This window comes from Anabrus simplex, chromosome 14, assembly GCF_040414725.1.
Source record: "Anabrus simplex isolate iqAnaSimp1 chromosome 14, ASM4041472v1, whole genome shotgun sequence".
Classification (NCBI taxonomy): Eukaryota; Metazoa; Arthropoda; class Insecta; order Orthoptera; family Tettigoniidae; genus Anabrus; species Anabrus simplex.
The window spans coordinates 60,435,110-60,449,690 of NC_090278.1; the positions used below are offsets into that span (position 1 = coordinate 60,435,110).

Here is a 14,581-nt window from a genome sequence, read left to right on the forward strand (position 1 = left end):
TTGATCAGTATTGGAAGGTGGGAACCTACTCATAACTTAACCTTAGTTGTGTTGAGCCAATACGGAATAAATATGAGATTTATAAGCTGTAAAAGTGCTGTTTGAAAAATCTTTTAATTGATGACATTATGAAACGTGAATATCTGATTTATTCTTGCAGCCAACGATCCTTGTAAACCTTTTGGAGGAACATCCCAATTTGCTAAAACTGGCTTCAATGATTGAAAGCACGGAAATGAAATGTCGTATGGCTTTTAGTGCCGGGATATCCCACGACGGGTTCGGCTCACCAGGTGCAGGTCTTTCTAATTGACTCCCGTAGGCGACCTGCGCGTCGTGATGAGGATGAAATTATGATGAAGACAACACATACACCCAGCCCCCGTGCCAGTGGAATTAACCAATTAAGGTTAAAATCCCCGACCCGGCCGGGAATCGAACCCGGGACCCTCTGAACCGAAGGTCAGTACGCGGACATTGAAAGCACGGAGATCAGCGGTTAACGGAACATGAGATTTTCCGCACTCATCGTGATTACGTGTTAATGTTTAAAAGACGGGGTAGTGAACTGTGCAGAGTTGACAGCCGTCTGCTCTTTCAGATGAATTATTATTATTATTATTATTATTATTATTATTATTATTATTATTATTATTATTATTATTATTATTATTATTATTATTATTATTATTATTATTTGCTATTTGCTTTACGTCGCACTGACACAGATAGGTCTTATGGCGACGATGGGACGGGAAAGACCTAGGAATGGGAAGGAAGCGGCCGTGGTCTTAATTAAGATACAGCCCCAGCATTTGCCTGGTGTGAAAATGGGAAACCACGGAAAACCATCTTCAGGGCTGCCGACAGTGGGATTCGAACCCACTATCTCCCGATTACTGGATACTGGCCGCACCTAAGCGACTGCAGCTATCGAGCTCGGTAATTATTATTATTATTATTATTATTATTATTATTATTATTATTATTATTATTATTATTATTATTATTAATGTTGTTCCGGGGTATCTGTGGAACGCAGAGATGGTGAAAGAAGGCGCGGGTTTGAATGGGTCTAACTACAATACCAAAATTTTAACAAAGGTTATATTTCTTTCAATATTTAAAAAAACAAATTTAACAAATTTCCACTAGGTAAGAATCACAATGAAAAATCAAGTACAATGCCAATCTTGAAACGACACTTGGAAAATCCAAGAACCAGAACTTTAACAATTTTGGGCTTCAAGCCCCAAGTTTTACAATTTCTGAGCTACCAGCTCAAGTTTACAATATTCAAAATGAGAAATAATTTAGTCAAAGGCAGAAATCCCGTAATTCAAGAGCACTTGCTCCCTAAATTACAACGTCTAGCCTTTCAGAGACACTCTTCACTATTACAAAACTTTGAAAAAGAGCTAACAGGCTCTCAGTTTCTTCCAGCCTACTCAAGGCAACATCAAAATCTTACAATCTCTGGACTCTCAATGCACAAGTTACAAATAGAAATAGTTTTACACAGGGGTATCTAGTACCCAACCTACAGGGCCTTTGCGAAAAAGAACAGGTTAAATAAACGGCCCGAACACAACCTGAATGGATGCGTACACTGCGCTCCCAGATAATGAAAAATTAAAACCTACAGGGCTCTTGGCCGATGAAACAGGGGCTATTCCCAAACTACTGAGTTGGCTCGTATGGAAATAACTTTAATACATTACAGGAAGAAAACAGTTACGAAAACGTAGTCATCTCAAACTAAGATGAAGGGGAGCTCGAGAGGATAACTCACTCTCTATCCCCGATTTACAGTTAAAGACTTTATGAAATTTTTACATTAGGATTTACATTTTAGAAAGTTTGTTACATAGTTTAAGATTCGGACCTTCCCCTCGGATACATTTGCGGAGACAGGAAGAAAGATAGAATTTACGTCGCCATTACCTTATAGATGTTCTGCCGGCCGAAGAAAGAGGCGCCCCGCCTCCTGCCTTAACACACACACTTAGAAAGACGGCGATCAATTGACAAGGTAGCCCGAAAGCCGCAGTTTATATACCCTCAGGGAAGGTTCGAGAGAATTCAGGACTAATCCGGCCACACCCTCTCAATCTTTATTGGCAAATTCAAAGTGAACAAGAAATGCGGGATTGGTTGAAAATTAATTACAAAAAATTATGATTGGCCAGATTCAAAACTGGCGGAAAGAAAAAGAAGTGTTGCCAACCCAAAAATAAATGAACATAGATTCAGTTATGGAAAACCTAGGAATACGAATCTTCTTTAAGTTATAAGTTCTTCCACTTTGCACCAGAGTGCATGATCAGAGTTTTTTGGTAGTGGCATCTGTGGGAAAATGTCCCAACTTCTTGATGTATAGCAAAACAAAACAAGGAGAAATTCAATCAGTTTAGGAAACTTCACAATAACACAATTACTTAATATTTCAGTAGTGACATCTTCTGATTAAAGTTCCAAGTTCATGTAGTATCAGTTTCACCTTTTGGTCGATAGAGGATTTCATTAAGGCGCTTATTTTGAATGAGCAGAGTTGAAGTGTACCTCCCGGTACAATTATTATTATATTTAACAGTATTAATGGTTGATATTTTACCTCGGAGGCATTCTACTGCATTACTTTATTAATTAGCCTATATAAAAATAACAGTAATTGCAATTTTGTCTTATCAAGTTAAAGGAAGGGGGGCGCAGAGGCGTTGTTTGTTTGTTTGTCTGTCTGTCCAATCCTTGTCCCGTTTCTCTACGGGGGGGCGGGAATGAGATGAGATGAATCTGTAATGGAGGGTTTTCCTGACTTCAACCTCATCAGAGGAGTTAATGAGATGAATAAAGACTGGCGTAATATATGATAGTAGGAAATTCAATGCGGCACATATCCTACTCCTGTCGAATAGCACCAAGGGGTCTGCTCAAGGCTTAACGTCCGCATCCGACGGACGAATCACCATCAAAAGCGCTATATGCCCTCACTCCATATGAGCACTGCGGAGAGATTTTGAATTTAACCCAGGATTTTTTTTTTTTTTTTTTGCAGGGGCTTTACGTCGCACCGACACAGATAGGTCTTATGGCGACGATGGAATAGGAAAGGCCTAGGAGTTGGAAGGAAGCGGCCGTGGCCTTAATTAAGGTACAGCCCCAGCATTTGCCTGGTGTGAAAATGGGAAACCACGGAAAACCATCTTCAGGGCTGCCGATAGTGGGATTCGAACCTACTATCTCCCGGATGCAAGCTCACAGCCGCGCGCCTCTACGCGCACGGCCAACTCGCCCGGTAAACCCAGGATTTTGGCACGCAATCTAGTGATTAGAAATTGTATACCACCACCTCGCCTACCCTGCCGACCAACATTCTGATGGTGATTTTTTCTTTTTTTCCGACGAATGGGACTCGAACCGGCTAACCGCGGCTGGCCACCAGGCGGTCAATTGGGCCCAGAGACGTTGCAGTAGTTAAATTTGGCCCTTGTTACTAACTAACCTCATGGCACTACAGCCCTGAAGGGCCTTGGCCTACAAGCGACAGCTGCTCAGCCCGAAGGCCTGCAGATTACGAGGTGTCATGTGGTCATCACGACGAATCCTCTCGGCCGTTATTCTTGCCCTTCTAGACCGGAGCCGCAACTCACAGTCAGATAGCTCCTCAACTCTAATCACATAGGCTGAGTGGACCTGGCACCAGGCCTCAGATCCAGGTAAAAATCCCTGACATGGCCGTGATTCAAACCCAGGGCCTCCAGGTAATAGGCGGGAACGCTACCCCACGCTACGCAGGGAACTGAGCCAACGGTACGTGGTGTTCCCAAGCGGTCACCCATCCAAGTACTGAGCACGCCCAGTGTTGCCTTAACTGCGGTGATCGGACGAGAACCGGTGCATTCAACATGTATGGCCGGTTACTGGAACCCGCTAAATGATGTACCGTACGTCAGCAATTCCGAAGCCATGTACGACGGTCAAGCCAGCACTTTGCTCACCCATGAAATACTTTCTGGCACTAATCGTTTTATTTATCGCTCGAGTGAGAATTCATTATGTTTGCCATACTTCACAGACTAGATATCCTTAATCTGCACTGGCGAATCAGCGACTACAAACATTTCTTGTCGGCGATGCGCTTTTGTTCTTGTGTTCGCAAGACAACACAGCGGCGGAAAACAAAAGCGAGCGCTAACCAAAAGCAAAGAGAGTAAGAAGAAAACACGAGCCACAAAGTTAAGAAGAAGAAATAGCAGTATGCATGCTTAATGCTAGTCCCCGAGTCTTGTGAATTTATGATGCTAACCTCTTGGTCTTGTTGCTTACAGATTATCTGTTTCGTCAGGTCCGGTTATGTAGAAATAATTAAAGAGCGGCAGTGTCCGCGTTGTTTATTTGGGAGGTGGTCACTGGGAAAAGAAGTCCCTGCTCATGACATCATGCGCAAAACATTCATTTCGCCGGAGAGATAACAGGGACTAAAGAGGAATCCAGCAGTTTTCACGCCAATTACTGCGACTGCTTCTTTTCTTTTCACTCATCCATTCATTCGTTAACTCTCTCTTAGCTGCAGGGGAGTTAACAAAACAAAAGGATTTCAGACCCACCCATCTCTTTGTGCATTCCAATGCCAACGTCTCCTCCTTTAAATGATTCTTCTTATAAGATAGACTAGACATTGCTGTGGTTTCACAGCCTACGCCCCTTTTTGTGCATATAAACATCAGCACGGATATGCTGCTGTCAGATCTGAAGCCTAGCAGCATCATAATGTCTCGCCATAATCCGTATTCATAAATTCAACCAGTTCTCTCTGTAGATCAGTGGTAGGATCCCAAAATAGCGAGTTCAAATCCGGCAGGAGCAGTCGTATTCTTGAAGAGTGGAAAAGTTCCATTCGACACTCCATGTCGTATGAATCTGTATTTAAAACATCTCTGGTGACACATTTGGTGTTTACCCAATAAAATTAATTAAAACAGTCATAGATAACCCAACAGACGTCTGGAATAGGGTAGAGTGGTACAATTTCTATGTAAGTACAATTCCGATCAAATCAAACTTAGAAAACCCGCTATATTTCATTCTTCAATGTTAGTACCATTTAAGTGTGACCGACTGTGGTGGTGGTGGTGGTGATTATTGTTTTAAGAGGAAGTACAACTGGGCAACCATCCTCTATATAACACTAATCAGAGGGAAAATATGGAAGGGGTCCGACACTTCGAAAAATGAAGATATCGGCCTAAGGAAGGCAAGGGCCGCGAAGGGCGTGAAAATGAAAGACTTCTAGCCCTCGCAAACCTAATAGCGTCGGGGTCGGAAAAGAACAAGAGTTGACCAAGAGAGGTCAGACAGGATAGATGAAAGTGAGGAGCCTGGCACAAGTAAGTGGAAGCAATGCCAGGACTCAGCTGAGGGCCCCGTGGTCGCCAACCCACGCTCCAAAGTTCAGAGCCCTTGAGGCCCCTTTTAGTCGCCTCTTACGACAGGCAGGGGATACCGTGGGTGTTATTCTACCGCCCCCACCCACAGGGGGATGACCGACTGTGGGAAGAGTGAAGCAGCTCTTTTGTGAATGTGAAAAAATAATACATCTGTTTCTATTAGTTTGCAAGAAAATGCCGATTTTACACCGCAAAGTGAGCGACGCTTCATTGTATTTCACGTTGTTATAAGTTTGAAGCTGTTTTAGCTAAGCTCTGGGACCTTTTCTTGAAGTGTATTTATAATAATGCGACATCTCTACGAACCTCAAGACGGGAGTATGATACTGCAAGCACAATCTTTCGTATTTCTCTGTAACTAGCTAATGGATCCATTGCTGAAGTACATGCGGTACAATTTCAATCATAGATGTTTGCATTTTTCTCATTGCAGATGCCGCACAGGAGGTCAGAGAAGAAAGTTTATATGAAATGGTCAATTATGCGCATTCACTGACCTTCAGACATTTGATTATCGAAGAAACAATACCTTTGCCAAATATTCCCGAGACTCCTCCTAACAGTCAACCTAAAATGAATCATCACCCTGTCCCCGAATGTAATGAATGACTGCAATTCAGTACTAGTTCAACACTAGATAATTCAACCATTATGGAAAGTGCTTCAATTTTAACTTTTAATGTTATTGTTGGGAGATCAAAAGAATGCACATGCCAGGTGAGGCACGGGGCGAAGGGATTTTTCACCAGCGGAGCCAGTGACGCAAGGGTTACCATAGCAACTCCGCTACTACCCAGGGGAGTTTATAGTATCTTCTACTGGCAGCTCTTCGTTCTTGTCAGTTGTAATCCAGCGAACTGCAAAGTGTGAGTCAATGTTTTCGTGCAGTAGATAAGGACAGGTAAGAGCCGATCTGTCTGGTCAGAACAGGAAGTTCGTGCTTGCAGGCCACATTCCTCATTCTTGCATTCTTCTCATCTCTACACAGTACAAGCGCTGTATCACCCGATGAATCTATGAAATAAGAATCTAATGGCCACCTGAAAAGAAATCCACGTCAAATAAAACAAAAGAAAGGTAATATCTTCATCCCATTTAGTATCAAATCAGCATTTTCAGATTGTTAATTTCAGAAAACCTCTCTTTACGAATGGCAATAGCGTACACATAAATCAAAAGATTGTCAAGCACAACCCTTACTAATCTTCAAATTGATAAATCTCAACGACCGAGCTCGATAGCTGCAGTCGCTTAAGTGCGGCCAGTGTCCAGTATTCGGGAGATAGTGGTTTCGAACCCTACTGTCGGCAGCCCTGAAGATGGTTTTGCGTGGTTTCCCCATTTTCACACCAGGCAAATGCTGGGGCTGTACTTTAATTAAGGCCACGGCCGCTTCCTTCCCACTCCTAGCCTCTTCCTGTCCCATCGTCGCCATAAGACCTATCTGTGTCAGTGCGACGTAAAGCAACTTGCAAAATAAAAAAATATAAAAAAATCTCAGCGAGAGCATTCGAAAGACAACAAGTGTGGATTTTGTCGTCTGGATTATAACTGTGAGAATTACGTGTTAAAAGGAACATGGATTCAACGCCAGGACTGCAATGAGTGGCATCATGAGATATGTGTTGGGGGGAAAAGGAAAGAGATACTTTGTGTATGGAAAAGTGTGTGTGTTCCAAATTGTACTTTGTGTGCTGAGAATTGTAGCACCAGCGGTACAATTGCGATCAGACCTGTACCGTAGAATTTTTATAATAAGGGTTTATTTAAATATTATTATTAATAATGTGTGCCATTGCTTAAGGTGGCTTCTTTATTGTCAATCTAAAAGAATGTTTACAGTACCGCAAATGATGTGTGAGTGCACGATCAATTAAACGCCCTTTCCTTTATATCGCCAACGGCCGTAGCCGTGTTGAAACACCGGATCCCGTGAGATCTCCGAAGTTAAGCAACAATGGGCGTGGTCGAGAAGTGGATGGGTTGCCACGCGCTGTTGGTGGGGGATAAGGGAATGGAGGAGCGGAAAGGAACTGGCCACCCTACCGCACGTAAACTTCGGCTCAGGCACACCTCTGCGGAGGTTCGGACCTGCCTTCGGGCAGAACACATCCTTACCTTACGTTACCTTACCTTGCCAACGGCCGTAGCCGTGTTGAAACACCGGATCCCGTGAGATCTGCGAAGTTAAGCAACATTGGGCGTGGTCAGGAGTTGGATGGGTTGCCACGCGCTGTTGGTGGGGGGTAAGGGAATGGAGGAGCGGAAAGGAACTGGCCACCCTACCGCACGTAAACTCCGGCTCAGGAACACCTCTGCGGAGGTTCGGACCTGCCTTCGGGCAGAATAACCCTTACCTACCCTTTATATCCTTACTACAACCCCTGAATACTCACATAACAATTTTTACAGTCCCATTAATGTTATTACCACATTACACTTTACAACTCATCCACAGAAGGAATTTCCGCTGAAGCAGAACTAGATAACCATCCTCTCAATCTATCACCTCAGATATATCCGCCTCCGTAGCGCAACGGTTCGTGTTATCAGCTGCCGTCCTCGGGGGTCCGGGTTCGATTCCCGGTACTGCCAGAAATTTAAGAATGGCAGGAGGGCTGGTATGTGGTTGAAATGGCACATATAGCTCACCTCCAATGGGGGTGTGCCTGGAAAGAGCTGCAGGAGCTCAGGATGAGGACACGAGTTTACTTACTTACCTCAGAGATGAACCTAAACATATGAATTCTGAATCAGAGCGATTCCTCACAGTAGCGGGTCCCTAGGCTAAACAATGAAGCAAATCTCTATTTCTTCATCGACAAATATCCTGATAATTATTGTTCTTAACGATTGCCGCAGTGCAGACAGGCGCCTGTCGGCAACGACTTTACAATGTGGTTCATGTTAAAAATAACATGCTGATTATACTTTAGTGCCATTCCACCGGCATATGCAGGACTAAACAGGTTATTAGGATAAATAAAGATACAGATACAGAATGTGAGCGGGACTTGTTTGATGACTACCTACCATCGTACACTGGCGAGAAAAAACTGTATTGAGTTCCTCGGAATGCTACAGCGGTTCGATGACCTTGTAGTTTTTGTTTGGTTTTTACAATCTACTTTGCGTCACATCGACGATGGGATAGGAAAGGGCTAGGAGTGGGAAGGAAGCGATCGTGGCCCAGCATTAACCTGGTGTGAAAATGGGAAACCACGGAAACCATCTTCAGGGCTGTCGACAGTGAGGTTCGAACCCACTATCTCCCGAATGCAAGCTGATGGCTACTTGACCCAAACCGCACAGCCGCTTGCTCGGTACCTTGTAGTTTCATATCGACCTTTCTTTGATGGTTCGATGTACATTGGAATCTTGTGAAGGGATAACTCTGAACCCTGAGGCACAGAGCTAATTAAAGGCCTTACCACCGAACAAGTTAGGTCTGTGTATTGCCAGTTATGGTTGATAGTCCTGTACTTGGGAGACATGCGGGTTCGAATCTCCCATCGGCCATACTTCTAAATATTTTTCCGTGGTTGTCCATGTCAACTCCAGGCAAATCCTGGGATGGTATCTTTCTCAAGGCCATGGCCAATCCTTCCCATTCCTATCCCGTATAATTTCACCTACACCCTCAGACAACACCTTCACATAGAGGTACATATGGTCGATGTGATCTTGGAGGCTGTGATGTGAAGTATTGTTGGATGGCCATGACTGAGACACTTATTATCAACGAGGGGCGTTAAAGTTCAGATGGTCGATGTGATCTTGCAGGCTGTGATGTTACGTACTGAAATGAAATGTCGTATGGCTTTTAGTGCCGGGATATCCCAGGACGGGTTCGGCTCGCCAGGTACAGGTCTTTCTATTTGACTCCCGTAGGCGACCTGCGCGTCGTGATGAGGATGAAATGATGATGAAGACAATACATACACCCAGCCCCCGTGCCATTGGAATTAACCAATTAATGTTAAAATCACCGCCCCGGCCGGGAATCGAACCCGGGACCCTCTGAACCGAAGGCCAGTACGCTGACCGTTCAGCCAACGAGTCAGACATGTTACGTACTGAGAGACACATTATCAAAGAGGGGCGTTAAGAGTACAGATGGTCGATGTGATCCTGCAGGCTGTGATGTTAAGTACTGATGGATGGCCATAACTGAGAGACACATTATCAAAGAGGGGCGTTAAGAGTACAGATAGTTAATGTGATCTTGCAGGCTGTGATGTTCAGTACTGATGGATGGCCATAACTGAGAGACACATTATCAAAGAGGGGCGTTAAGAGTACAGATAGTTAATCTGATCTTGCGGGCTGTGATGTTAAGTACTGATGGATTGCCATAACTGAGAGACACATTATCAAAGAGGGGCGTTAAGAGTACAGATAGTTAATGTGATCTTGCAGGTTGTGATGTTAAGTACTGATGGATGGCCATGACTGAGAGACACATTATCAAAGAGGGGTGTTAAGAGTACAGATAGTTAATGTGATCTTGCAGGCTGTGATGTTAAGTACTGATATTTGGACATGACTGAAGACACGTGATCAAAAAGGAGCGTTAGAGTACAGATGGTCGATATGATCTTGCAAGCCGTGATGTGAAGTATTGATGAATGGACATGACTGAGAGACATATAGAAGGCTCTTTTATCAAAGAAGCCTGATCTCATTATACTCTAGAGCAGTGGTATTCAATTGTTTTACCTAGCACTCCCGAAGTACGTGTATATTCAGAGTATACCCGTTGCCTACGAGATATACAAGGCCGGGAAGTGTGCGTAATTCTGAGCATAAAAACCGTCCCCAACCAGGTTCGCAGTACCGCCGCTAGATGTCTCGACATCGTGCTATAGTCTGCATGTGCTGTAGTGTATTAACATATGGAGAGTAGTGTTTTTAATGCGTTTACGTATAAATTTCACTTATTGTTACTGTTCAAATGAACTCCAAGTAGATTTCATATAAACTATAAAATAAGGTATATCGTGCTGTAAGTCCAATTCGTCAAAGAAAGAACATTGGAGTTTTGAATCGTTTCCTGCCGATCCAGTTTTAAAGGAGAAGTGGAGAATTGCTAATATCCAGACAGGGGTGGGGGGTGGGGGGCAAATTAGATCCCCTTTGGTCGTCTGGGATGTGATCCAGAGTCTGAAATTTACATTTTAAATATTGAGACTTCAGTTTATGGGCTACAGATTCATTAGATCACTTCACTGCCTCCGACTTCCGCATCAAAAGACACTTAACCCTCTACTTTTCGAATGGAGAAACTGGAATAACATCCCTCATTAAAGAAAGGCTCCATTACGAAGCCATGCATTCGACATGCGAGGAGGAAACGTTAGGATCCCTTATCACAGATGAAATGGGTATCAAGCCCAGAGTACACTATAATCGTAATCTTGACCAACAACAGTTTTGGAATTATTTAATGAGACGCTCGAAGGTAATCTAATTAATTCCCGATTATTGTATTTTCTTTCAGATGTAGTATTTTTAATAGGCCTAAGGAATTTGCAAGTTTTATATTATCTTAGACGCTATTGATGTTAAGAATGACACCATGCCTTTTCAGAGAAACCTGTCACTCTAGAGTTGTCTTCCTTGGCCATGATACGTGGTTGGTTATCTTGTTCGAGTTACGGAAGAAAATTCCAATTGTGAATCATGCTTGGGACAGATATCCTCGGCCACTACTGACAGTCCGCTGATGTGCCTCATTAGGATGAAAGATCGTGGAGCATTATGCTATCCCTCAATAAAATCTGTTTACTTTCTACAAAATATATTGAATTTTAGGCGTCACTCCTTACGTTATCTAGGCAATACGAATTTAGTTTTAAAAACCTTAATGTTTTTGTTGTTCCAAAGTTCACTGAGGAATTCAAATGTGACGAGTGTGATCAGAGAGCACTGACTGTAACTCTCATTACAAAACTTTTAAAACCAGTACTCCACAATGAAGCTCATAAAATTACAGATGCTCATGACTTGGAAAAGAACTTCAGGACAAAGCATTTAAATTGGAAGATCTTAAAAATATGAGTGATACGAGCAGTGATCATGGTAAGCCATTTTAATGTATTGCTTTTATTATTTATTGCACTTGACTTCGCCTAAAATAATTCCAAATATCACTTAAATGTGCTTTACTTTACATCCACTCACTCTAAATCACATTTAGGTGGTCCTAACTTCATTATTTGTAGCTTTTTACGTCTTTAAAAACCAACATATACTATTAATTGAATGTATTTCGCGCGAACAACATAGCACAATGTCGAGACCTCTAGCGGACATTCGTATAACTACTTACGACCCGCATTTCTATCGGTTCACTTCCCGGCCTTGTATATCTCGTAGGCAACGGTATACCAGAAATAAGAAGTGATTGTTGCTGGAAGCCAAATAATATTAACTAACTATAATCATCTTCCACAGCATATCCCGCTTCCTCAGGGTCCCTCCACGCACAGAGGCATGACAGAGTTGTGATGGGGTTTAAGGTCACATGCCTTTCTTGACATCACGGGATTTTCAGCCCTGGCAACACCAGGGATCAAACCACGGTCGTCGGGAAGACAGACAATCAGGTAAGCCGCTACACTACCCTGTCCCCCAATAACAACAAAAATGTATTGTATATAATTGTCGCTGGGCAAATGAAACCTTGTAATATTCCTTCAGAGTCCAAAAGTGAGCGGTCATCAATGTCGCAGAACTGTTCCTGGCATTTTCATTGAAGATTAGATTTAAGATTCAACGACCATATACAAACAATTACGAATAATGCTCTTAAAATATTAGGCTTCATTATACGAAATTCATTATCATTTCGTCCAAAGACACTATTAACCTTGTTTAACTCATTTGTAAGGTCCAGACTTGAGTATGGCTCAACTGTTTGGAGCCCAATGACCACAAAAAATATCAATCTTATCGAGAGTACTCAAAACAAGTTTTTAAAATCCATGACTTATAGAATCACAGGAAATTACCCAACCTTCATAAATTATTCAGGTATGCTGAAGGAACATGGTGTGAATACCTTGCGTCACAGACGAAGTTGCAAAGATTTGACTTTCCTGTATAAAATAATTAATTTTGTAAATGATGACCCAAACATATTGAAGTCAATAACAGTTTATGTGCCACATAAACTAAGTCGTCCTAGAAATATATTCTTTCTATGAAAGGCCAAGACTGAAATGCATAAGAACTCCCCAAGTAACAGAGCAATGAAACTCTACAATAATATTCATCCCTATGTTGATATTTTTAGTATGACTGAAGCTATATTCATTTCGACATGTAACACCGTACTTCTGAACATAATTTAATAAATTATGAATTTTTTTAAAAAAATAAAGGAAAACTAGTATAAACTAGTATAGGTTAAATGTTGTAAATCATATTTTTAATAATAAAGATAAACAGTACTGACTACTTTTACAGTTTTCGGACACGCCGAGGTGCCGGAATATAGTCATGCAGGAGTTCTTTTTACCTGCCAGCAAATCTACCGACACGAGGCGGACGTATTTGATCACCTTCAAATACCACCGGATTGAGCCAGGATCGAACCTAACAAGCTGGGTCCAGAAGGCGAGCGCGTCGACCGCCTGAGCTAGTCAGTCAGCCCGGCTGAATGTCATGTAGTCATGATTCCTGGAATTGTTTCACTTTCCATGCGACAAGTGTGGGGATAATAGTAACGCACAGTAAGGTTGTCTCCCAGTACGGCTCCGCTGTAAGAATTGCTTTGCCCTGCAGATAAGTGTGGCGCCAACAACGAGGTCGGCGCTGATGTGGCGTAATATTAGACTTGGAGGTCGGCTGTTTGATTCTGCACTCTTACGCCCAGGTTATTGTCAACTCAGGAGAAAGGTTAGTCCAGGGCTGTCCAACAGATCTGTACGCCACATGGCCTAATGAAACTATGGCGCTCCATCCATTGTGAAATAGGATTATCAACTCATTTATGCGTGTTTCACAAGTCTCCGTCAAGACTCCAATTAGAGTATGGTTCCATTGTATTTATTTATTTATTTATTTATTTATTTATTTATTTATTTATTTATTTATTTATTTCCTCTTTCTTAATTCGTTTACCCTCCAGGGTTGGATTTTCCCTCGGACTTAGTGAGGGATCCTACCTCTACCGCCTTAAAGGCAGTGTCCTGGAGCGTGAGACTTTGGGTCGGGGATACAGCTGGAGAGGAGGACCAGCCCCTCTCCCAAGAGGCCTTACCTGTATGCTGAGCAGGGTCCTTGTGGGGTCTGGGGTGGGGGATGGGAAGATTGGATGGGACAGGCAACGAAGAGCGAAGGAAGCGGCCGTGGCCTTAAGTTAGTACCATCCCGGCATTTGCCTGGAGGAGAAGTAGGAAACCATGGAAAACCACTTCGAGGATGGTTGAGGTAGGAATCGAACACCCCTCTACTCAGTTGACCTCCCGAGGCTGAGTGGACACAGTTCCAACCCTCGTACCATTTTCCAAATTTCATGGCAGAGCCGGGAATCGAACCAGCGTCTCCGGTGATGGCAGCTAATCACACTAACCACTACACAACAGAGGCGGACTATTTATTTATTTATTTATTTATTTATTTAGCACTGGCGAAATCAGGGTTCGTGGGCCTCTCTTACATTTAACCAGATCATTCCGTCCCCGTACCTAATTTCCAGTGTGCATGGCTGGTACCAAAAAATATGCAGCAGTTGTGAGAAGCAATAAATCATAAAGGATACATACCAGGCCTATTATTATTATTATTATTATTATTATTATTATTATTATTATTATTATTATTATTATTATTATTATTATTATTATTATTATTATTATTCATCTGTTTACCCTCCAGGTTCGGCTTTTCCCTCGGACTCAGCGAGGGATCCCACCTCTACCGCCTCAAGGGCAGTGTCCTGGAGCTTCAGACTCTTGGTCGGGGGGTACAACTGGGGAGAATGACCAGTACCTCGCCCAGGCGGCCTCACCTGCTATGCTGAACAGGGGCCTTGTGGAGGGATGGGAAGATTGGAAGGGATAGACAAGGAAGAGGAAAGGAAGCGGCCGTGGCCTTAAGTTAGGTACCATCCCGGCATTCGCCCGGAG

At 42.9% G+C, this 14,581-nt stretch overlaps 1 protein-coding gene and 1 pseudogene across 1 annotated transcript in view; both read right to left on the bottom strand.

The window, feature by feature from the left end:
- Positions 1-14,581, bottom strand: part of dlp (dally-like) — a 455,986-nt gene that overhangs the window by 62,378 nt on the left and 379,027 nt on the right. The window lies entirely within an intron of this gene.
- On the bottom strand, positions 3,803-3,921 carry LOC136885819 (5S ribosomal RNA; annotated as a pseudogene).